This window comes from Chiloscyllium punctatum, chromosome 1, assembly GCF_047496795.1.
Source record: "Chiloscyllium punctatum isolate Juve2018m chromosome 1, sChiPun1.3, whole genome shotgun sequence".
NCBI classification, from domain to species: Eukaryota; Metazoa; Chordata; class Chondrichthyes; order Orectolobiformes; family Hemiscylliidae; genus Chiloscyllium; species Chiloscyllium punctatum.
The window spans coordinates 166,282,297-166,304,013 of record NC_092739.1 but is presented as its reverse complement, the minus strand read 5'-3'; the positions used below and the strand labels follow the sequence as shown (position 1 = coordinate 166,304,013).

The 21,717-nt window shown below is 57.9% G+C and overlaps 1 protein-coding gene across 1 annotated transcript in view; it reads left to right on the top strand.

The window, feature by feature from the left end:
- The first annotated feature begins 238 nt into the window (after positions 1-238).
- The window catches only part of LOC140480623 (probable carboxypeptidase X1), a 32,847-nt gene continuing 11,368 nt past the window's right edge, over positions 239-21,717 (top strand). The window contains exons 1-2 of the mRNA XM_072575752.1: positions 239-385; positions 19,683-19,771. The gene's annotated coding sequence lies outside the window, so the exon portion shown is untranslated. The remainder of the gene's footprint in view (positions 386-19,682; positions 19,772-21,717) is intronic.

Here is a 21,717-nt window from a genome sequence, read left to right as displayed (position 1 = left end):
TGTTTGGGTGGGTCTGGGGGTGGGGAGGGGGGTGGGGAGGGGTGAGGGTGGGTCTGGGGGTGAGGGTGGGTCTGGGGGTGTTTGGGTGGGTCTGGGGGTGGGGAGGGGTGAGGGTGGGTCTGGGGGTGGGGAGGGGTGAGGGTGGGTCTGGGGACATGTTGCCGGGGGAGAGGGGTAGAGTGTCTGTGTGAGTTCCCATCCCCAATCACCTTGTTCTGGTTTGCTGCTGGTTAGGTCTTTCCTGGAAACTCGGATCCAGACACTCCAGTTGGGACAGTCTTCCCCGTTCCTGTGGTTGCTCGATATCTCCGCATTAATCCTCAGAGCTGGTTTCCGAATGGGACCATATGTCTCCGAGCAGAGATCCTCGGCTGTGCTCTGACAGGTATCAACCCTCAATCTCTCTCTTTCTCCTTTTCTCTCTTTCTCTTTCTCTCTCTCTTTCTCTCTCTTTTTCGTTTTTTTCTCTCTTTCTTTCTGTTTCTCTGTCTCTCTCCATCTCTCTTCCCAAACTCCTTGGATTTATTGAGAAGTCCCGAGATTTGGAAACTGCTGATATGACGGTCCAGTTGAGAAAGGGAAGTAGGTAAACCATAGTCACGATGGGCCGATAGGCCTGAGGTCTATTGTTGGGAAAGTCATCGAAGCAGTTATTGAGGTGGGAATAGCAGAGCACTTGGAAAATCGTCATCTAATCAAAGACAGTCAGCATGGCCTTGTGAAAAGGAAGTTGTGTCTGACTAATTTATTGGAGTTTTTAAGGGCACCTCGATCAGAGTGGACAGATGGGATGGGCTCGATTTGGATTTTTCAGATGGTGTTCAACAAGATAGCTCACAACCGGCTGAGTTATAATATTAGGGCCGTGATAAGGGTATATACGGTGGTATCCTGCCATGGAGAGAGAATTGGCACAAGGGCAGAAACCAACAAATGGGGATAAGGGGCTGCTTTTCAGTTTGGGGAGCTGGAACCAACGGGATTCCACAGGGATCAGTGTTGCATCTTCTTTAAAAACTTCATTCATCAGACGTGGGCATCTATGGGTATTTATTGCCCAAATTACCCAGAGGGCAGGTAAGGGTCCACCTCGTTGCAGTGGGTCTGGAGTCACGTGTAGGCCTTACCAGGTAAGGGTCCACCTCGTTGCAGTGGGTCTGGAGTCACGTGTAGGCCTTACCAGGTAAGGACAGCAGTTTCCCCCCCTAAGGGACATTAGTGAACCAGATGGGTTATCGGTGGAGATACAGGAGAATAGAGTGAGCTATGATCGCATCGTATGGTGGCTCAGACTGAAGGGCAAGTAGCCTACTCCTGTCTTTGGTTTATATCGGTCTCAATATCTTTCCCTCCTTCCCACTAACTCTCCCACCGTCCCTCTGTCTCTCTCCCATCATCCCTCTGTCTCTCTCCCACCGTCCCTCTGTCTCTCTCCCACCTTCCCTCTGTCTCTCTCCCACCGTCCCTCTGTCTCTCTCCCACCGTCCCTCTGTCTCTCTCCCACCTTCCCTCTGTCTCTCTCCCACCGTCCCCCTGTCTCTCTCCTACCTTCCCTCTGTCTCTCTCCTACCTTCCCTCTGTCTCTCTCCCACCATCCCTCTGTCTCTCTCCCACCTTCCCTCTGTCTCTCTCCCACCTTCCCTCTGTCTCTCTCCAACCTTCCCTCTGTCTCTCTCCCACCTTCCCTCTGTCTCTCTCCCACCTTCCATCTGTCTCTCTCCCACCTTCCCTCTGTCTCTCTCCCACCTTCCCTCTGTCTCTCTCCCACTGTCCCTCTGTCTCTCTCCCACAGTCCCGCTGTCTCTCTCCCACCTTCCCGCTGTCTCTCTCCTACCTTCCCTCTATCTCTCCCACCGTCCCTCTGTCTCTCTATTCCACTGTCCCTCTGTCTCTCTCCCACAGTCCCGCTGTCTCTCTCCTACCTTCCCTCTATCTCTCCCACCGTCCCTCTGTCTCTCTATTCCACTGTCCCTCTGTCTCTCTCCCACGTCCCTCTGTCTCTCTCCCACTGTCCCTCTGTCTCTCTCCCACCTTCCCTCTGTCTCTCTCCCACCATCCCTCTGTCTCTCTCCCACCTTCCCTCTGTCTCTCTCCCACCTTCCCTCTGTCTCTCTCCCACAGTCCCGCTGTCTCTCTCCTACCTTCCCTCTATCTCTCCCACCGTCCCTCTGTCTCTCTATTCCACTGTCCCTCTGTCTCTCTCCCACGTCCCTCTGTCTCTCTCCCACTGTCCCTCTGTCTCTCTCCCACCATCCCTCTGTCTCTCTCCCACCATCCCTCTGTCTCTCTCCCACCTTCCCTCTGTCTCTCTCCCACCTTCCCTCTGTCTCTCTCCCACCGTCCCTCTGTCTCTCCCACCTTCCCTCTGTCTCTATCCCACCGTCCCTCTGTCTCTCTATTCCACCGTCCCTCTGTCTCTCTCCCACTGTCCCTCTGTCTCTCTCCCATCATCCCTCTGTCTCTCTCCCACCTTCGCTCTGACTCTCTCCCACCTTCGCCTCTGTCTCTCTCCCATCATCCCTCTGTCTCTCTCCCCTCCTCATCCCCCTCCCTGTCTCTCTCCCACCTTCCCTCTGTCTCTCTCCCACCCTCCCCCTCCCCCCCCCCCCCCCCCTCCCCCCCCCCCCCCCCCCCCCCCCCCCCCCCCCCACCCCCCCCCCCCCCCCCCCCCCCCCCCCCCTCCCACCCCTCTCTCCCACCTTCCCTCTGACTCTCTCCCACCTTCCCCCTGTCTCTCTCCCACCTTCCCTCTGTCTCTCTCCCACCGTCCCTCTGTCTCTCCCACCTTCCCTCTGTCTCTCTCCCACCGTCCCTCTGTCTCTCTATTCCACCGTCCCTCTGTCTCTCTCTCACTGTCCCTCTGTCTCTCTCCCATCATCCCTCTGTCTCTCTCCCACCTTCGCTCTGACTCTCTCCCACCTTCCCTCTGTCTCTCTCCCATCATCCCTCTGTCTCTCTCCCACCTTCCCTCTGACTCTCTCCCACCTTCCCTCTGTCTCTCTCCCACCGTCCCTCTGTCTCTCCCACCTTCCCTCTGTCTCTCTTCCACTTCCCTCTGTCTCTCCCACCTTCCCTCTGTCTCTCTCCCACTGTGCTTCTGCCTCTCTCCAACTGTCCCTCTGTCTCTCTCCCACTGTCCCTCTGTCTCTCTCCCATTGTCCCTCTGTCTCTCTCCCACCGTCCCTCTGTCTCTCCCACCTTCCCTCTGTCTCTCTCCCACTGTCGCTCTGTCTCTATCCCAGCTTCCCTCTGACTCTCTCCCACCGTCCCTCTGTCTCTCTCCCACCGTCCCTCTGTCTCTCCCACTGTCCCTCTGTCTCTCCCCCCTTCCCTCTTGTCTCTTTTCCACTTCCCTCTGTCTCTCCCACCTTCCCTCTGTCTCTCTCCCACCTTCCCTCTGTCTCTCTCCCACTGTCGTTCTGTCTCTCTGCCACCTTCCCTCTGTCTCTCCCACTGTCCGTCTGTCTCTCTCCAACTGTCCCCCTCTCTCCCACTGTCCCTCTGTCTCTCTCCCAGCTTCCCTCTGTCTCTCTCTCACTGTCCGTCTGTCTCTCTCCCACTGTCCCTCTGTCTCTCTGCCACCTTCCCTCTGTCTCTCCCACTGTCCCCCTCTCTCCCACCTTCCCTCTGTCTCTCTCCCACTGTCCCTCTGTCTCTCTCCCACCTTCCCTCTGTCTCTCTCCCACTATCCCTCTGTCTCTCTCCCACCTTCCCTCTGTCTCTCTCCCACCGTCCCTCTGTCTCTCTGCCACCTTCCCTCTGTCTCTCCCACTGTCCGTCTGTCTCTCTCCCACTGTCCCCCTCTCTCCCACTGTCCCTCTGTCTCTCTCCCACCTTCCCTCTGTCTCTCTCTCACTGTCTGTCTGTCTCGCTCCCACTGTCCCTCTGTCTCTCCCACCTTCCCTCTGTCTCTCCCACTGTCCCCCTGTCTCTCTCCCACTGTCCCTCTGTCTCTCTCCCACCTTCCCTCTGTCTCTCTCCCACCGTCCCTCTGTCTCTCACCCACCTTCCCCCTGTCTCTCTCCCACCTTCCCCCTGTCTCTCTCCCACCTTCCCCCTGTCTCTCTCCCACCTTCCCTCTGTCTCTCTCCCACCATCCCTCTGTCTCTCTCCCACCGTCCCTCTGTCTCTCTCCCACCGTCCCTCTGTCTCTCTCCCACTGTCCCTCTGTCTCTCTCCCATCATCCCTCTGTCTCTCTCCCACCTTCGCTCTGACTCTCTCCCACCTTCCCTCTGTCTCCCTCCCATCATCCCTCTGTCTCTCTCCCACCTTCCCTCTGACTCTCTCCCACCTTCCCTCTGTCTCTCTCCCACCGTCCCTCTGTCTCTCCCACCTTCCCTCTGTTTCTCTTCCACTTCCTTCTGTCTCTCCCACCTTCCCTCTGTCTCTCTCCCACTGTGCTTCTGTCTCTCTCCAACTGTCCCTCTGTCTCTCTCCCACTGTCCCTCTGTCTCTCTCCCACCGTCCCTCTGTCTCTCCCACCTTCCCTCTGTCTCTCTCCCACTGTCGCTCTGTCTCTCTCCCAGCTTCCCTCTGACTCTCTCCCACCGTCCCTCTGTCTCTCTCCCACCGTCCCTCTGTCTCTCCCACTGTCCCTCTGTCTCTCCCCCCTTCCCTCTTGTCTCTTTTCCACTTCCCTCTGTCTCTCCCACCTTCCCTCTGTCTCTCTCCCACCTTCCCTCTGTCTCTCTCCCACTGTCGTTCTGTCTCTCTGCCACCTTCCCTCTGTCTCTCCCACTGTCCGTCTGTCTCTCTCCAACTGTCCCCCTCTCTTCCACTGTCCCTCTGTCTCTCTCCCAGCTTCCCTCTGTCTCTCTCTCACTGTCCGTGTGTCTCTCTCCCACTGTCCCTCTGTCTCTCTGCCACCTTCCCTCTGTCTCTCCCACTGTCCGTCTGTCTCTCTCCAACTGTCCCCCTCTCTCCCACTGTCCCTCTGTCTCTCTCCCAGCTTCCCTCTGTCTCTCTCTCACTGTCCGTCTGTCTCTCTCCCACTGTCCCTCTGTCTCTCTGCCACCTTCCCTCTGTCTCTCCCACTGTCCGTCTGTCTCTCTCCCACTGTCCCCGTCTCTCCCACCTTCCCTCTGTCTCTCTCCCACTGTCCCTCTGTCTCTCTCCCACCTTCCCTCTGTCTCTCTCCCACTGTCCCTCTGTCTCTCTCCCACCTTCCCTCTGTCTCTCTCCCACCGTCCCTCTGTCTCTCTGCCACCTTCCCTCTGTCTCTCCCACTGTCCGTCTGTCTCTCTCCCACTGTCCCCCTCTCTCCCACTGTCCCTCTGTCTCTCTGCCACCTTCCCTCTGTCTCTCCCACTGTCCGTCTGTCTCTCTCCCACTGTCCCCCTCTCTCCCACTGTCCCTCTGTCTCTCCCACCTTCCCTCTGTCTCTCCCACTGTCCCCCTGTCTCTCTCCCACTGTCCCTCTGTCTCTCTCCCACCTTCCCTCTGTCTCTCTCCCACCGTCCCTCTGTCTCTCACCCACCTTCCCCCTGTCTCTCTCCCACCTTCCCCCTGTCTCTCTCCCACCTTCCCTCTGTCTCTCTCCCACCTTCCCTCTGTCTCTCTCCCACCATCCCTCTGTCTCTCTCCCACTGTCCCTCTGTCTCTCTCCCACCGTCCCTCTGTCTCTCTCCCACTGTCCCTCTGTCTCTCTCCCATCATCCCTCTGTCTCTCTCCCACCTTCGCTCTGACTCTCTCCCACCTTCCCTCTGTCTCTCTCCCATCATCCCTCTGTCTCTCTCCCACCTTCCCTCTGACTCTCTCCCACCTTCCCTCTGTCTCTCTCCCACCGTCCCTCTGTCTCTCCCACCTTCCCTCTGTTTCTCTTCCACTTCCTTCTGTCTCTCCCACCTTCCCTCTGTCTCTCTCCCACTGTGCTTCTGCCTCTCTCCAACTGTCCCTCTGTCTCTCTCCCACTGTCCCTCTGTCTCTCTCCCACTGTCCCTCTGTCTCTCTCCCACCGTCCCTCTGTCTCTCCCACCTTCCCTCTGTCTCTCTTCCACTGTCGCTCTGTCTCTCTCCCACCGTCCCTCTGTCTCTCTCCCACCGTCCCTCTGTCTCTCTCCCACCGTCCCTCTGTCTCTCCCACTGTCCCTCTGTCTCTCCCCCCTTCCCTCTTGTCTCTTTTCCACTTCCCTCTGTCTCTCCCACCTTCCCTCTGTCTCTCTCCCACCTTCCCTCTGTCTCTCTCCCACTGTCGTTCTGTCTCTCTGCCACCTTCCCTCTGTCTCTCCCACTGTCCGTCTGTCTCTCTCCAACTGTCCCCCTCTCTCCCACTGTCCCTCTGTCTCTCTCCCAGCTTCCCTCTGTCTCTCTCTCACTGTCCGTCTGTCTCTCTCCCACTGTCCCTCTGTCTCTCTGCCACCTTCCCTCTGTCTCTCTCACTGTCCGTCTGTCTCTCTCCCACTGTCCCTCTCTCTCCCACCTTCCCTCTGTCTCTCTCCCACTGTCCCTCTGTCTCTCTCCCACCTTCCCTCTGTCTCTCTCCCACTGTCCCTCTGTCTCTCTCCCACCTTCCCTCTGTCTCTCTCCCACCGTCCCTCTGTCTCTCTGCCACCTTCCCTCTGTCTCTCCCACTGTCCGTCTGTCTCTCTCCCACTGTCCCCCTCTCTCCCACTGTCCCTCTGTCTCTCTCCCACCTTCCCTCTGTCTCTCTCTCACTGTCCATCTGTCTCTCTCCCACTGTCCCTCTGTCTCTCCCACCTTCCCTCTGTCTCTCCCACTGTTCCCCCTGTCTCTCTCCCACTGTCCCTCTGTCTCTCTCCCACCTTCCCTCTGTCTCTCTCCCACCGTCCCTCTGTCTCTCACCCACCTTCCCTCTGTCTCTCTCCCACCTTCCCTCTGTCTCTCTCCCACTGTCCCTCTGTCTCTCTGCCACCTTCCCTCTGTCTCTCCCACTGTCCGTCTGTCTCTCTCCCACTGTCCCTCTGTCTCTCTCCCAGCTTCCCTCTGTCTCTCTCCCACTGTCCCTCTGTCTCTCTCACACCTTCCCTCTGTCTCTCTCCCACTGTCCCACTGTCTCTCACCCACCTTCCCTCTGTCTCTCCCACTGTCCCTCTGCCTCTCTCCAACTGTCCCTCTGTCTCTCTCCCAGCTTCCCTCTGTCTCTCTCCCACCGTCCCTCTGTCTCTCCCACCTTCCCTCTGTCTCTCTCCCACTGTCGCTCTGTCTCTCTCCCAGCTTCCCTCTGTCTCTCTCCCACCGTCCCTCTGTCTCTGTCCCACTGTCCCTCTGTCTCTCCGCCACCTTCCCACAGTCTCTCTCACCGTCCCTCTGTCTCTCTCCCACCTTCACTCTGTCTCTCCCACCTTCCCTCTGTCTCTCTCCCACTGTCCCTCTGTCTCTCCCACCTTCCCTCTGTCTCTCCCACTGTCCCCCTGTCTCTCTCCCACTGTCCCTCTGTCTCTCCCACCTTCCCTCTGACTCTCTCCCACCTTCCCTCTGTCACTCCCACCTTTCCTCTGTCTCTCCCACTGTCCCTCTGTCTGTCCCACCTTCCCTCTGTCTCTCCCCCACCTTCCCTCTGTCTCTCTCCCACTGTCCTTCTCTCTCTCCCACTGTCCCTCTGTCTCCCACCGTCCCTCTGTCTCTCCCACCTTCCCTCTGTCTCTCTCCCACTGTCGCTCTGTCTCTCTCCCAGCTTCCCTCTGACTCTCTCCCACCGTCCCTCTGTCTCTCTCCCACCGTCCCTCTGTCTCTCCCACTGTCCCTCTGTCTCTCCCCCCTTCCCTTTTGTCTCTTTTCCACTTCCCTCTGTCTCTCCCACCTTCCCTCTGTCTCTCTCCCACCTTCCCTCTGTCTCGCTCCCACTGTCGTTCTGTCTCTCTGCCACCTTCCCTCTGTCTCTCCCACTGTCCGTCTGTCTCTCTCCCACTGTCCCCCTCTCTCCCACTGTCCCTCTGTCTCTCTCCCAGCTTCCCTCTGTCTCTCTCTCACTGTCCGTCTGTCTCTCTCCCACTGTCCCTCTGTCTCTCTGCCACCTTCCCTCTGTCTCTCCCACTGTCCGTCTGTCTCTCTCCCACAGTCCCCCTCTCTCCCACTGTCCCTCTGTCTCTCTCCCACCTTCCCTCTGTCTCTCTCCCACTGTCCCTCTGTCTCTCACCCACCTTCCCTCTGTCTCTCTCCCACCTTCCCTCTGTCTCTCTCCCACTGTCCCTCTGTCTCTCTCCCACTGTCCCGCTGTCTCTCTGCCACCTTCTCTCTGTCTCTCCCACTGTCCGTCTGTCTCTCTCCCACTGTCCCCCTCTCTCCCACTGTCCCTCTGTCTCTCTCCCACTGTCCCTCTGTCTCTCTCCCAGCTTCCCTCTGTCTCTCTCCCACTGTCCCTCTGTCTCTCTCCCACCGTCCCTCTGTCTCTCTCCCACCTTCCCTCTGTCTCTCCCACTGTCACTCTGTCTCTCTCCTACTGTCCCTCTGTCTCTCTCCTACTGTCCCTCTGTCTCTCTCCCACTGTCCCTCTATCTCTCTCCCAGCTTCCCTCTGTCTCTCTCCCACCTTCCCTCTGTCTCTCTCCCACTGTCACTCTGTCTCTCTCCTACTGTCCCTCTGTCTCTCTCCCCCTGTCCCTCTGTCTCTCTCCCACTGTCCCCCTGTCTCTCTGCCACCTTCCCTCTGTCTCTTTCACCGTCCCTCTGTCTCTCTCCCACCTTCCCTCTTGTCTCTTTTCCACTTCCGTCTGTCTCTCCCACCTTCCCCCTGTCTCTCCCGCCTTCCACCTGTCTCTCTCCCACCTTCCCTCTGTCTCTCTCCCACTGTCCCACTGTCTCTCTCCCACTGTCCCTCTGTCTCTCTCCCACCATCCCTCTGTCTCTCTCCCACCTTCCCTCTTGTCTCTTTTCCACTTCCCTCTGTCTCTCCCACCTTCCCTCTGTCTCTCTCCCACTGTCCCTCTGTCTCTCTCCCACCTTCCCTCTGTCTCTCCCCCACTGTCCCTCTGTCTCTCTCCCACCTTCCCTCTATCTCTCTCCCACTGTCACTCTGTCTCTCTGCCACCTTCCCTCTATCTCTCTCCCACTGTCACTCTGTCTCTCTGCCACCTTCCCTCTGTCTCTCCCACTGTCCGTCTGTCTCTCTCCCACTGTCCCTCTGTCTCTCTCCCACTGTCCCTCTGTCTCTCTCCCACCTTCCCTCTGTCTCTCTCCCACCTTCCCTCTGTCTCTCTCCCACTGTCCGTATGTCTCTCTCCCACTGTCCCCCTCTCTCCCACTGTCCCTCTGTCTCTCTCCCAGCTTCCCTCTGTCTCTCTCCCACTGTCCCTCTGTCTCTCCCACCTTCCCCTCTGTCTCTCTCCCACCTTCCCTCTCTCTCTCCCACCTTCCCTCTGTCTCTCTCCCACTGTCCCTCTGTCTCTCCCACCTTCCCTCTGTCTCTCTCTCACTGTCCGTCTGTCTCTCTCCCACTGTCCCTCTGTCTCTCCCACCTTCCCTCTGTCTCTCCCACTGTCCCCCTGTCTCTCTCCCACTGTCCCTCTGTCTCTCTCCCACCTTCCCTCTGTCTCTCTCCCACCGTCCCTCTGTCTCTCACCCACCTTGCCCCTGTCTCTCTCCCACCTTCCCCCTGTCTCTCTCCCACCTTCCCTCTGTCTCTCTCCCACCTTCCCTCTGTCTCTCTCCCACCGTCCCTCTGTCTCTCTGCCACCTTCCCTCTGTCTCTCCCACTGTCCGTCTGTCTCTCTCCCACTGTCCCCCTCTCTCCCACTGTCCCTCTGTCTCTCTCCCACCTTCCCTCTGTCTCTCTCTCACTGTCCATCTGTCTCTCTCCCACTGTCCCTCTGTCTCTCCCACCTTCCCTCTGTCTCTCCCACTGTTCCCCCTGTCTCTCTCCCACTGTCCCTCTGTCTCTCTCCCACCTTCCCTCTGTCTCTCTCCCACCGTCCCTCTGTCTCTCACCCACCTTCCCTCTGTCTCTCTCCCACCTTCCCTCTGTCTCTCTCCCACTGTCCCTCTGTCTCTCTGCCACCTTCCCTCTGTCTCTCCCACTGTCCGTCTGTCTCTCTCCCACTGTCCCTCTGTCTCTCTCCCAGCTTCCCTCTGTCTCTCTCCCACTGTCCCTCTGTCTCTCTCACACCTTCCCTCTGTCTCTCTCCCACTGTCCCACTGTCTCTCACCCACCTTCCCTCTGTCTCTCCCACTGTCCCTCTGCCTCTCTCCAACTGTCCCTCTGTCTCTCTCCCAGCTTCCCTCTGTCTCTCTCCCACCGTCCCTCTGTCTCTCCCACCTTCCCTCTGTCTCTCTCCCACTGTCGCTCTGTCTCTCTCCCAGCTTCCCTCTGTCTCTCTCCCACCGTCCCTCTGTCTCTGTCCCACTGTCCCTCTGTCTCTCCGCCACCTTCCCACAGTCTCTCTCACCGTCCCTCTGTCTCTCTCCCACCTTCACTCTGTCTCTCCCACCTTCCCTCTGTCTCTCTCCCACTGTCCCTCTGTCTCTCCCACCTTCCCTCTGTCTCTCCCACTGTCCCCCTGTCTCTCTCCCACTGTCCCTCTGTCTCTCCCACCTTCCCTCTGACTCTCTCCCACCTTCCCTCTGTCACTCCCACCTTTCCTCTGTCTCTCCCACTGTCCCTCTGTCTGTCCCACCTTCCCTCTGTCTCTCCCCCACCTTCCCTCTGTCTCTCTCCCACTGTCCTTCTCTCTCTCCCACTGTCCCTCTGTCTCCCACCGTCCCTCTGTCTCTCCCACCTTCCCTCTGTCTCTCTCCCACTGTCGCTCTGTCTCTCTCCCAGCTTCCCTCTGACTCTCTCCCACCGTCCCTCTGTCTCTCTCCCACCGTCCCTCTGTCTCTCCCACTGTCCCTCTGTCTCTCCCCCCTTCCCTTTTGTCTCTTTTCCACTTCCCTCTGTCTCTCCCACCTTCCCTCTGTCTCTCTCCCACCTTCCCTCTGTCTCGCTCCCACTGTCGTTCTGTCTCTCTGCCACCTTCCCTCTGTCTCTCCCACTGTCCGTCTGTCTCTCTCCCACTGTCCCCCTCTCTCCCACTGTCCCTCTGTCTCTCTCCCAGCTTCCCTCTGTCTCTCTCTCACTGTCCGTCTGTCTCTCTCCCACTGTCCCTCTGTCTCTCTGCCACCTTCCCTCTGTCTCTCCCACTGTCCGTCTGTCTCTCTCCCACAGTCCCCCTCTCTCCCACTGTCCCTCTGTCTCTCTCCCACCTTCCCTCTGTCTCTCTCCCACTGTCCCTCTGTCTCTCACCCACCTTCCCTCTGTCTCTCTCCCACCTTCCCTCTGTCTCTCTCCCACTGTCCCTCTGTCTCTCTCCCACTGTCCCGCTGTCTCTCTGCCACCTTCTCTCTGTCTCTCCCACTGTCCGTCTGTCTCTCTCCCACTGTCCCCCTCTCTCCCACTGTCCCTCTGTCTCTCTCCCACTGTCCCTCTGTCTCTCTCCCAGCTTCCCTCTGTCTCTCTCCCACTGTCCCTCTGTCTCTCTCCCACCGTCCCTCTGTCTCTCTCCCACCTTCCCTCTGTCTCTCCCACTGTCACTCTGTCTCTCTCCTACTGTCCCTCTGTCTCTCTCCTACTGTCCCTCTGTCTCTCTCCCACTGTCCCTCTATCTCTCTCCCAGCTTCCCTCTGTCTCTCTCCCACCTTCCCTCTGTCTCTCTCCCACTGTCACTCTGTCTCTCTCCTACTGTCCCTCTGTCTCTCTCCCCCTGTCCCTCTGTCTCTCTCCCACTGTCCCCCTGTCTCTCTGCCACCTTCCCTCTGTCTCTTTCACCGTCCCTCTGTCTCTCTCCCACCTTCCCTCTTGTCTCTTTTCCACTTCCGTCTGTCTCTCCCACCTTCCCCCTGTCTCTCCCGCCTTCCACCTGTCTCTCTCCCACCTTCCCTCTGTCTCTCTCCCACTGTCCCACTGTCTCTCTCCCACTGTCCCTCTGTCTCTCTCCCACCATCCCTCTGTCTCTCTCCCACCTTCCCTCTTGTCTCTTTTCCACTTCCCTCTGTCTCTCCCACCTTCCCTCTGTCTCTCTCCCACTGTCCCTCTGTCTCTCTCCCACCTTCCCTCTGTCTCTCCCCCACTGTCCCTCTGTCTCTCTCCCACCTTCCCTCTATCTCTCTCCCACTGTCACTCTGTCTCTCTGCCACCTTCCCTCTATCTCTCTCCCACTGTCACTCTGTCTCTCTGCCACCTTCCCTCTGTCTCTCCCACTGTCCGTCTGTCTCTCTCCCACTGTCCCTCTGTCTCTCTCCCACTGTCCCTCTGTCTCTCTCCCACCTTCCCTCTGTCTCTCTCCCACCTTCCCTCTGTCTCTCTCCCACTGTCCGTATGTCTCTCTCCCACTGTCCCCCTCTCTCCCACTGTCCCTCTGTCTCTCTCCCAGCTTCCCTCTGTCTCTCTCCCACTGTCCCTCTGTCTCTCCCACCTTCCCCTCTGTCTCTCTCCCACCTTCCCTCTCTCTCTCCCACCTTCCCTCTGTCTCTCTCCCACTGTCCCTCTGTCTCTCCCACCTTCCCTCTGTCTCTCTCTCACTGTCCGTCTGTCTCTCTCCCACTGTCCCTCTGTCTCTCCCACCTTCCCTCTGTCTCTCCCACTGTCCCCCTGTCTCTCTCCCACTGTCCCTCTGTCTCTCTCCCACCTTCCCTCTGTCTCTCTCCCACCGTCCCTCTGTCTCTCACCCACCTTGCCCCTGTCTCTCTCCCACCTTCCCCCTGTCTCTCTCCCACCTTCCCTCTGTCTCTCTCCCACCTTCCCTCTGTCTCTCTCCCACCATCCCTCTGTCTCTCTCCCACTGTCCCTCTGTCTCTCTCCCACCGTCCCTCTGTCTCTCTCCCACTGTCCCTCTGTCTCTCTCCCATCATCCCTCTGTCTCTCTCCCACCTTCGCTCTGACTCTCTCCCACCTTCCCTCTGTCTCTCTCCCATCATCCCTCTGTCTCTCTCCCACCTTCCCTCTGTCTCTCTCCCACCGTCCCTCTGTCTCTCCCACCTTCCCTCTGTTTCTCTTCCACTTCCTTCTGTCTCTCCCACCTTCCCTCTGTCTCTCTCCCACTGTGCTTCTGCCTCTCTCCAACTGTCCCTCTGTCTCTCTCCCACTGTCCCTCTGTCTCTCTCCCACTGTCCCTCTGTCTCTCTCCCACCGTCCCTCTGTCTCTCCCACCTTCCCTCTGTCTCTCTCCCACTGTCGCTCTGTCTCTCTCCCACCGTCCCTCTGTCTCTCTCCCACCGTCCCTCTGTCTCTCTCCCACCGTCCCTCTGTCTCTCCCACTGTCCCTCTGTCTCTCCCCCCTTCCCTCTTGTCTCTTTTCCACTTCCCTCTGTCTCTCCCACCTTCCCTCTGTCTCTCTCCCACCTTCCCTCTGTCTCTCTCCCACTGTCGTTCTGTCTCTCTGCCACCTTCCCTCTGTCTCTCCCACTGTCCGTCTGTCTCTCTCCAACTGTCCCCCTCTCTCCCACTGTCCCTCTGTCTCTCTCCCAGCTTCCCTCTGTCTCTCTCTCACTGTCCGTCTGTCTCTCTCCCACTGTCCCTCTGTCTCTCTGCCACCTTCCCTCTGTCTCTCTCACTGTCCGTCTGTCTCTCTCCCACTGTCCCCCTCTCTCCCACCTTCCCTCTGTCTCTCTCCCACTGTCCCTCTGTCTCTCTCCCACCTTCCCTCTGTCTCTCTCCCACTGTCCCTCTGTCTCTCTCCCACCTTCCCTCTGTCTCTCTCCCACCGTCCCTCTGTCTCTCTGCCACCTTCCCTCTGTCTCTCCCACTGTCCGTCTGTCTCTCTCCCACTGTCCCCCTCTCTCCCACTGTCCCTCTGTCTCTCTCCCACCTTCCCTCTGTCTCTCTCTCACTGTCCGTCTGTCTCTCTCCCACTGTCCCTCTGTCTCTCCCACCTTCCCTCTGTCTCTCCCACTGTTCCCCCTGTCTCTCTCCCACTGTCCCTCTGTCTCTCTCCCACCTTCCCTCTGTCTCTCTCCCACCGTCCCTCTGTCTCTCACCCACCTTCCCTCTGTCTCTCTCCCACCTTCCCTCTGTCTCTCTCCCACTGTCCCTCTGTCTCTCTGCCACCTTCCCTCTGTCTCTCCCACTGTCCGTCTGTCTCTCTCCCACTGTCCCTCTGTCTCTCTCCCAGCTTCCCTCTGTCTCTCTCCCACTGTCCCTCTGTCTCTCTCACACCTTCCCTCTGTCTCTCTCCCACTGTCCCACTGTCTCTCACCCACCTTCCCTCTGTCTCTCCCACTGTCCCTCTGCCTCTCTCCAACTGTCCCTCTGTCTCTCTCCCAGCTTCCCTCTGTCTCTCTCCCACCGTCCCTCTGTCTCTCCCACCTTCCCTCTGTCTCTCTCCCACTGTCGCTCTGTCTCTCTCCCAGCTTCCCTCTGTCTCTCTCCCACCGTCCCTCTGTCTCTGTCCCACTGTCCCTCTGTCTCTCCGCCACCTTCCCACAGTCTCTCTCACCGTCCCTCTGTCTCTCTCCCACCTTCACTCTGTCTCTCCCGCCTTCCCTCTGTCTCTCTCCCACTGTCCCTCTGTCTCTCCCACCTTCCCTCTGTCTCTCCCACTGTCCCCCTGTCTCTCTCCCACTGTCCCTCTGTCTCTCCCACCTTCCCTCTGACTCTCTCCCACCTTCCCTCTGTCACTCCCACCTTTCCTCTGTCTCTCCCACTGTCCCTCTGTCTGTCCCACCTTCTCTCTTGTCTCTTTTCCACTTCCCTCTGTCTCTCCCACCTTCCCTCTGTCTCTCCCCCACCTTCCCTCTGTCTCTCTCCCACTGTCCTTCTCTCTCTCCCACTGTCCCTCTGTCTCCCACCGTCCCTCTGTCTCTCCCACCTTCCCTCTGTCTCTCTCCCACTGTCGCTCTGTCTCTCTCCCAGCTTCCCTCTGACTCTCTCCCACCGTCCCTCTGTCTCTCTCCCACCGTCCCTCTGTCTCTCCCACTGTCCCTCTGTCTCTCCCCCCTTCCCTTTTGTCTCTTTTCCACTTCCCTCTGTCTCTCCCACCTTCCCTCTGTCTCTCTCCCACCTTCCCTCTGTCTCGCTCCCACTGTCGTTCTGTCTCTCTGCCACCTTCCCTCTGTCTCTCCCACTGTCCGTCTGTCTCTCTCCCACTGTCCCCCTCTCTCCCACTGTCCGTCTGTCTCTCTCCCACTGTCCCTCTGTCTCTCTGCCACCTTCCCTCTGTCTCTCCCACTGTCCGTCTGTCTCTCTCCCACAGTCCCCCTCTCTCCCACTGTCCCTCTGTCTCTCTCCCACCTTCCCTCTGTCTCTCTCCCACTGTCCCTCTGTCTCTCACCCACCTTCCCTCTGTCTCTCTCCCACCTTCCCTCTGTCTCTCTCCCACTGTCCCTCCGTCTCTCTCCCACTGTCCCGCTGTCTCTCTGCCACCTTCCCTCTGTCTCTCCCACTGTCCGTCTGTCTCTCTCCCACTGTCCCCCTCTCTCCCACTGTCCCTCTGTCTCTCTCCCACTGTCCCTCTGTCTCTCTCCCAGCTTCCCTCTGTCTCTCTCCCACTGTCCCTCTGTCTCTCTCCCACCGTCCCTCTGTCTCTTTCCCACCTTCCCTCTGTCTCTCCCACTGTCACTCTGTCTCTCTCCTACTGTCCCTCTGTCTCTCTCCTACTGTCCCTCTGTCTCTCTCCCACTGTCCCTCTGTCTCTCTCCCAGCTTCCCTCTGTCTCTCTCCCACTGTCACTCTGTCTCTCTCCTACTGTCCCTCTGTCTCTCTCCCCCTGTCCCTCTGTCTCTCTCCCACTGTCCCCCTGTCTCTCTGCCACCTTCCCTCTGTCACTTTCACCGTCCCTCTGTCTCTCTCCCACCTTCCCTCTTGTCTCTTTTCCACTTCCGTCTGTCTCTCCCACCTTCCCCCTGTCTCTCCCGCCTTCCACCTGTCTCTCTCCCACCTTCCCTCTGTCTCTCTCCCACTGTCCCACTGTCTCTCTCCCACTGTCCCTCTGTCTCTCTCCCACCATCCCTCTGTCTCTCTCCCACCTTCCCTCTTGTCTCTTTTCCACTTCCCTCTGTCTCTCCCACCTTCCCTCTGTCTCTCTCCCACTGTCCCTCTGTCTCTCTTCCACCTTCCCTCTGTCTCTCCCCCACTGTCCCTCTGTCTCTCTCCCACCTTCCCTCTATCTCTCTCCCACTGTCACTCTGTCTCTCTGCCACCTTCCCTCTATCTCTCTCCCACTGTCACTCTGTCTCTCTGCCACCTTCCCTCTGTCTCTCCCACTGTCCGTCTGTCTCTCTCCCACTGTCCCTCTGTCTCTCTCCCACTGTCCCTCTGTCTCTCTCCCACCTTCCCTCTGTCTCTCTCCCACCTTCCCTCTGTCTCTCTCCCACTGTCCCCCTCTCTCCCACTGTCCCTCTGTCTCTCTCCCAGCTTCCCTCTGTCTCTCTCCCACTGTCCCTCTGTCTCTCCCACCTTCCCCTCTGTCTCTCTCCCACCTTCCCTCTCTCTCTCCCACCTTCCCTCTGTCTCTCTCCCACTGTCCCTCTGTCTCTCCCACCTTCCCTCTGTCTCTCCCACTGTCCCTCTGTCTCGCCCGCCTTCCCTCTGTCTCTCTCCCACTGTCCCTCTGTCTCTCTCCCACCTTCCCTCTGTCTCTCTCCCACTGTCCGTCTGTCTCTCTCCCACTGTCCCCCTCTCTCCCACCTTCCCTCTGTCTCTCTCCCACCTTCCCTCTGTCTCTCCCACTGTCTCTCTCCCACCTTCCCTCTGTCTCTCCCACCTTCCCTCTGTCTCTCCCACTGTCCCTCTGTCTCTCCCGCCTTCCCTCTGTCTCTCTCCCACTGTCCCTCTGTCTCTCTGCCACCTTCCCTCTGTCTCTCTCCCACTGTCCGTCTGTCTCTCTCCCACTGTCCCCCTCTCTCCCACTGTCCCTCTGTCTCTCTCCCACTGTCCCTCTGTCTCTCCCACCTTCCCTCTGTCTCTCTCCCACCTTCCCTCTTTCTCTCCCACTGTCTCTCTCCCACCTTCCCTCTGTCTCTCCCACTGTCCCTCTGTCTCTCCCACCTTCCCTCTGTCTCTTCTCCACTTCCCTCTGTCTCTCCCACCTTCCCTCTGTCTCTCTCCCACCTTCCCTCTGTCTCTCTCCCACTGTCCCTCTGTCTCTCTCACCGTCCCTCTGTCTCTCACCCACCATCCCTCTGTCTCTCTCCCACTGTCCCTCTGTCTCTCACCCACCATCCCTCTGTCTCTCACCCACCTTCCCTCTGTCTCTCTCCCATCTTCCCTCTGTCTCTCTCCCACTGTCCCTCTGTCTCTCTCACCGTCCCTCTGTCTCTCACCCACCTTCCCTCTGTCTCTCTCCCACTGTCCCTCTGTCTTTCCCACCTTCCCTCTGTCTCTTTTCCACTTCCCTCTGTCTCTCCCATCTTCCGTCTGTCTCTCTCCCACCTTCCCTCTGTCTCTCTCCCAACTTCCCTCTGTCTCTCTCCCACCTTCCCTCTGTCTCTCTCCCACCTTCCATCTGTCTCTCTCCCACCTTCCCTCTCTCTCCCACTGTCCCTCTGTCTCTCTCCCAACTTCCCTCTGTCTCTCTCCCAACTTCCCTCTGTCTCTCTCCCACCTTCCCTCTGTCTCTCTCCCACCTTCCCTCTGTCTCTCCCACCTTCCCTCTGTCTCTCTCCCATCTTCCCTCTGTCTCTCTCCCACCTTCCCTCTGTTTCTCCCACCTTCCCTCTGTCTCTCTCCCACCTTCCCTCTGTCTCTCCCACAGTCCCTCAGTCTCTCTCCCACCTTCCCTCTGTCTCTCTCCCACCTTCCCTCTGTCTCTCTCCCAACTTCCCTCTGTCTCTCTCCCAACTTCCCTCTGTCTCTCTCCCACCTTCCCTCTGTCTCTCTCCCACCTTCCCTCTGTCTCTCCCACCTTCCCTCTGTCTCTCTCCCACCTTCCCTCTGTCTCTCTCCCACCTTCCCTCTGTCTCTCTCCCATCTTCCCTCTGTCTCTCTCCCACTGTCCCTCTGTCTCTCTCCCACTGTCCCTCTGTCTCTCTCCCACCTTCCCTCTGTCTCTTGCCCACCTTCCCTCTGTCTCTCTCCCACTGTCCGTCTGTCTCTCTCCCACTGTCCCCCTCTCTCCCACTGTTCCTCTGTCTCTCTCCCAGCTTCCCTCTGTCTCTCTCCCACTGTCCCTCTGTCTCTCCCACCTTCCCCTCTGTCTCTCTCCCACCTTCCCTCTCTCTCTCCCACCTTCCCTCTGTCTCTCTCCCACTGTCCCTCTGTCTCTCCCACCTTCCCTCTGTCTCTCCCACTGTCCCTCTGTCTCTCCCGCCTTCCCTCTGTCTCTCTCCCACTGTCCCTCTGTCTCTCTCCCACCTTCCCTCTGTCTCTCTCCCACTGTCCGTCTGTCTCTCTCCCACTGTCCCCCTCTCTCCCACTGTCCCTCTGTCTCTCTCCCACTGTCCCTCTGTCTCTCCCACCTTCCCTCTGTCTCTCTCCCACCTTCCCTCTTTCTCTCCCACTGTCTCTCTCCCACCTTCCCTCTGTCTCTCCCACTGTCCCTCTGTCTCTCCCACCTTCCCTCTGTCTCTTTTCCACTTCCCTCTGTCTCTCCCACCTTCCCTCTGTCTCTCTCCCACCTTCCCTCTGTCTCTCTCCCACTGTCCCTCTGTCTCTCTCACCGTCCCTCTGTCTCTCACCCATCATCCCTCTGTCTCTCTCCCACTGTCCCTCTGTCTCTCACCCACCATCCCTCTGTCTCTCACCCACCTTCCCTCTGTCTCTCTCCCACTGTCCCTCTGTCTTTCCCACCTTCCCTCTGTCTCTTTTCCACTTCCCTCTGTCTCTCCCATCTTCCGTCTGTCTCTCTCCCACCTTCCTTCTGTCTCTCACCCACCTTCCCTCTGTCTCTCTCCCACCTTCCCTCTGTCTCTCTCCCAACTTCCCTCTGTCTCTCTCCCACCTTCCCTCTGTCTCTCTCCCACCTTCCCTCTGTCTCTCTCCCACCTTCCATCTGTCTCTCTCCCACCTTCCCTCTCTCTCCCACTGTCCCTCTGTCTCTCTCCCAACTTCCCTCTGTCTCTCTCCCAACTTCCCTCTGTCTCTCTCCCACCTTCCCTCTGTCTCTCTCCCACCTTCCCTCTGTCTCTCTCCCACAGTCCCTCAGTCTCTCTCCCACCTTCCCTCTGTCTCTCACCCACCTTCCCTCTGTCTCTCTCCCACTGTCCCTCTGTCTCTCCCACCTTCCCTCTGTCTCTCCCACTGTCCCTCTGTCTCTCCCGCCTTCCCTCTGTCTCTCTCCCACTGTCCCTCTGTCTCTCTGCCACCTTCCCTCTGTCTCTCTCCCACTGTCCCTCTGTCTCTCACCCACCATCCCTCTGTCTCTCACCCACCTTCCCTCTGTCTCTCTCCCACTGTCCCTCTGTCTTTCCCACCTTCCCTCTGTCTCTTTTCCACTTCCCTCTGTCTCTCCCATCTTCCGTCTGTCTCTCTCCCACCTTCCTTCTGTCTCTCACCCACCTTCCCTCTGTCTCTCTCCCACCTTCCCTCTGTCTCTCTCCCAACTTCCCTCTGTCTCTCTCCCACCTTCCCTCTGTCTCTCTCCCACCTTCCCTCTGTCTCTCTCCCACCTTCCATCTGTCTCTCTCCCACCTTCCCTCTCTCTCCCACTGTCCCTCTGTCTCTCTCCCAACTTCCCTCTGTCTCTCTCCCAACTTCCCTCAGTCTCTCTCCCACCTTCCCTCTGTCTCTCTCCCACCTTCCCTCTGTCTCTCTCCCACCTTCCCTGTCTCTCCCTATACAAAAGACCCTCTCACTGATTTTTTTTAACCACTCCCCTAGATCCAAATAATTTCTTCTATTGGAAGCAGGAGGTGACAAGTTCCGATGACTTGGATTTTAAACACCACAATTATCAGGAGCTGAGACAGGTAAGACCCTGGGGGTGACCGTGTGGGGATACGGGGACCATCTGGGGGGGTAGATCACTGTCTGGCTGCATCATCCTTGGAGGGGTTAGTGTCGGGGGGTGGGCGGGGGCGTGGCAATGAAATCCCTGGGTCACTGCCAGGGGGGTAATGAAATCACTGGGGTCAGTGTCATGGGTTAATGAAATCACTGGGGTCAGTGTCAGGGGGTAATGAAATCACTGGGGTCACTGTCAGAGGGGTAATGAAATCACTGGGGTCAGTGTCAGGGGATAATGAAATCACTGGGGTCACTGTCAGGGGGTAATGAAATCACTGGGGTCACTGTCAGGGGGTTATGAAATCAATGGGGATCACTCTCGGGGGGTAATGAAATCACTGGGGTCAGTGTCAGGGGGTAATGAAATCACTGGGGTCACTGTCAGGGGGGTAATGAAATCACTGGGGTCACTGTCAGGGGGTAATGAAATCACTGGGGGTCACTGTCAGGGGGTAATGAAATCAATGGGGTCATTGTCAGGGGATAATGAAATCACTGGGGTCACTGTCGCGGGGGTAATGAAATCACTGGGGTCCCTGTCAGGGGATAATGAAATCAATGGGGTCACTGTCAGGGGGTAATGAAATCACTGGGGTCACTGTCAGGGGGGAATGAAATCACTGGGGTCACTGTCAGGGGGTAATGAAATCACTGGGGTCACTGTCAGGGGGGTAATGAAATCACTGGGGGCCACTGTCAGGGGGTAATGAAGTCACTGGGGTCACTGTCAGGGGATAATGAAATCACTGGGGTCACTGTCAGGGGATAATGAAATCACTGGGGTCACTGTCAGGGGGGACAATGAAATCACTGGGGTCACTGTCAGGGGATAATGAAATCACTGGGGTCACAGTCGGGGACAATGAAATCATGGGTCACTGTCAGGGGGTAATAAAATCACTGGGGTCACTGTCAGTGGGATAATGAAATCACTGGGGTCACTGTCAGGGGATAATGAAATCACTGGGGTCACTGTCAGGGGGACAATGAAATCACTGGGGTCACTGCCAGGGGATAATGAAATCACTGGGGTCACTGTCAGGGGATAATGAAATCATGGGTCACTGTCAGGGGGCAATGAAATCACTGGGGTCGCTGTCAGGGAGTTAATGAAATCACTGGGGTCACTGTCAGGGGGTAATAAAATCACTGGGGTCACTGTCGCGGGGGTAATGAAATCACTGGGGTCCCTGTCAGGGGATAATGAAATCACCGGGGTCACTGTCAGGGGGCAATGAAATCACTGGGGTCACTGTCAGGGGGGTAATGAAATCACTGGGGTCACTGTCAGGGGGTAATGAAATCACTGGGGGTCACTGTCAGGGGGGTAATGAAATCAATGGGGTCATTGTCAGGGGATAATGAAATCACTGGGGTCACTGTCGCCGGGGTAATGAAATCACTGGGGTCCCTGTCAGGGGATAATGAAATCACTGGGGTCACTGTCAGGGGGTAATGAAATCACTGGGGTCACTGTCAGGGGATAATGAAATCACTGGGGTCACTGTCAGGGGGACAATGAAATCACTGGGGTCACTGCCAGGGGATAATGAAATCACTGGGGTCACTGTCAGGGGATAATGAAATCACGGGTCACTGTCAGGGGGCAATGAAATCACTGGGGTCCCTGTCAGGGGATAATGAAATCACCGGGGTCACTGTCAGGGGGCAATGAAATCACTGGGGTCACTGTCAGGGGGGTAATGAAATCACTGGGGTCACTGTCAGGGGGTAATGAAATCACTGGGGGTCACTGTCAGGGGGGTAATGAAATCAATGGGGTCATTGTCAGGGGATAATGAAATCACTGGGGTCACTGTCGCCGGGGTAATGAAATCACTGGGGTCCCTGTCAGGGGATAATGAAATCACTGGGGTCACTGTCAGGGGGTAATGAAATCACTGGGGTC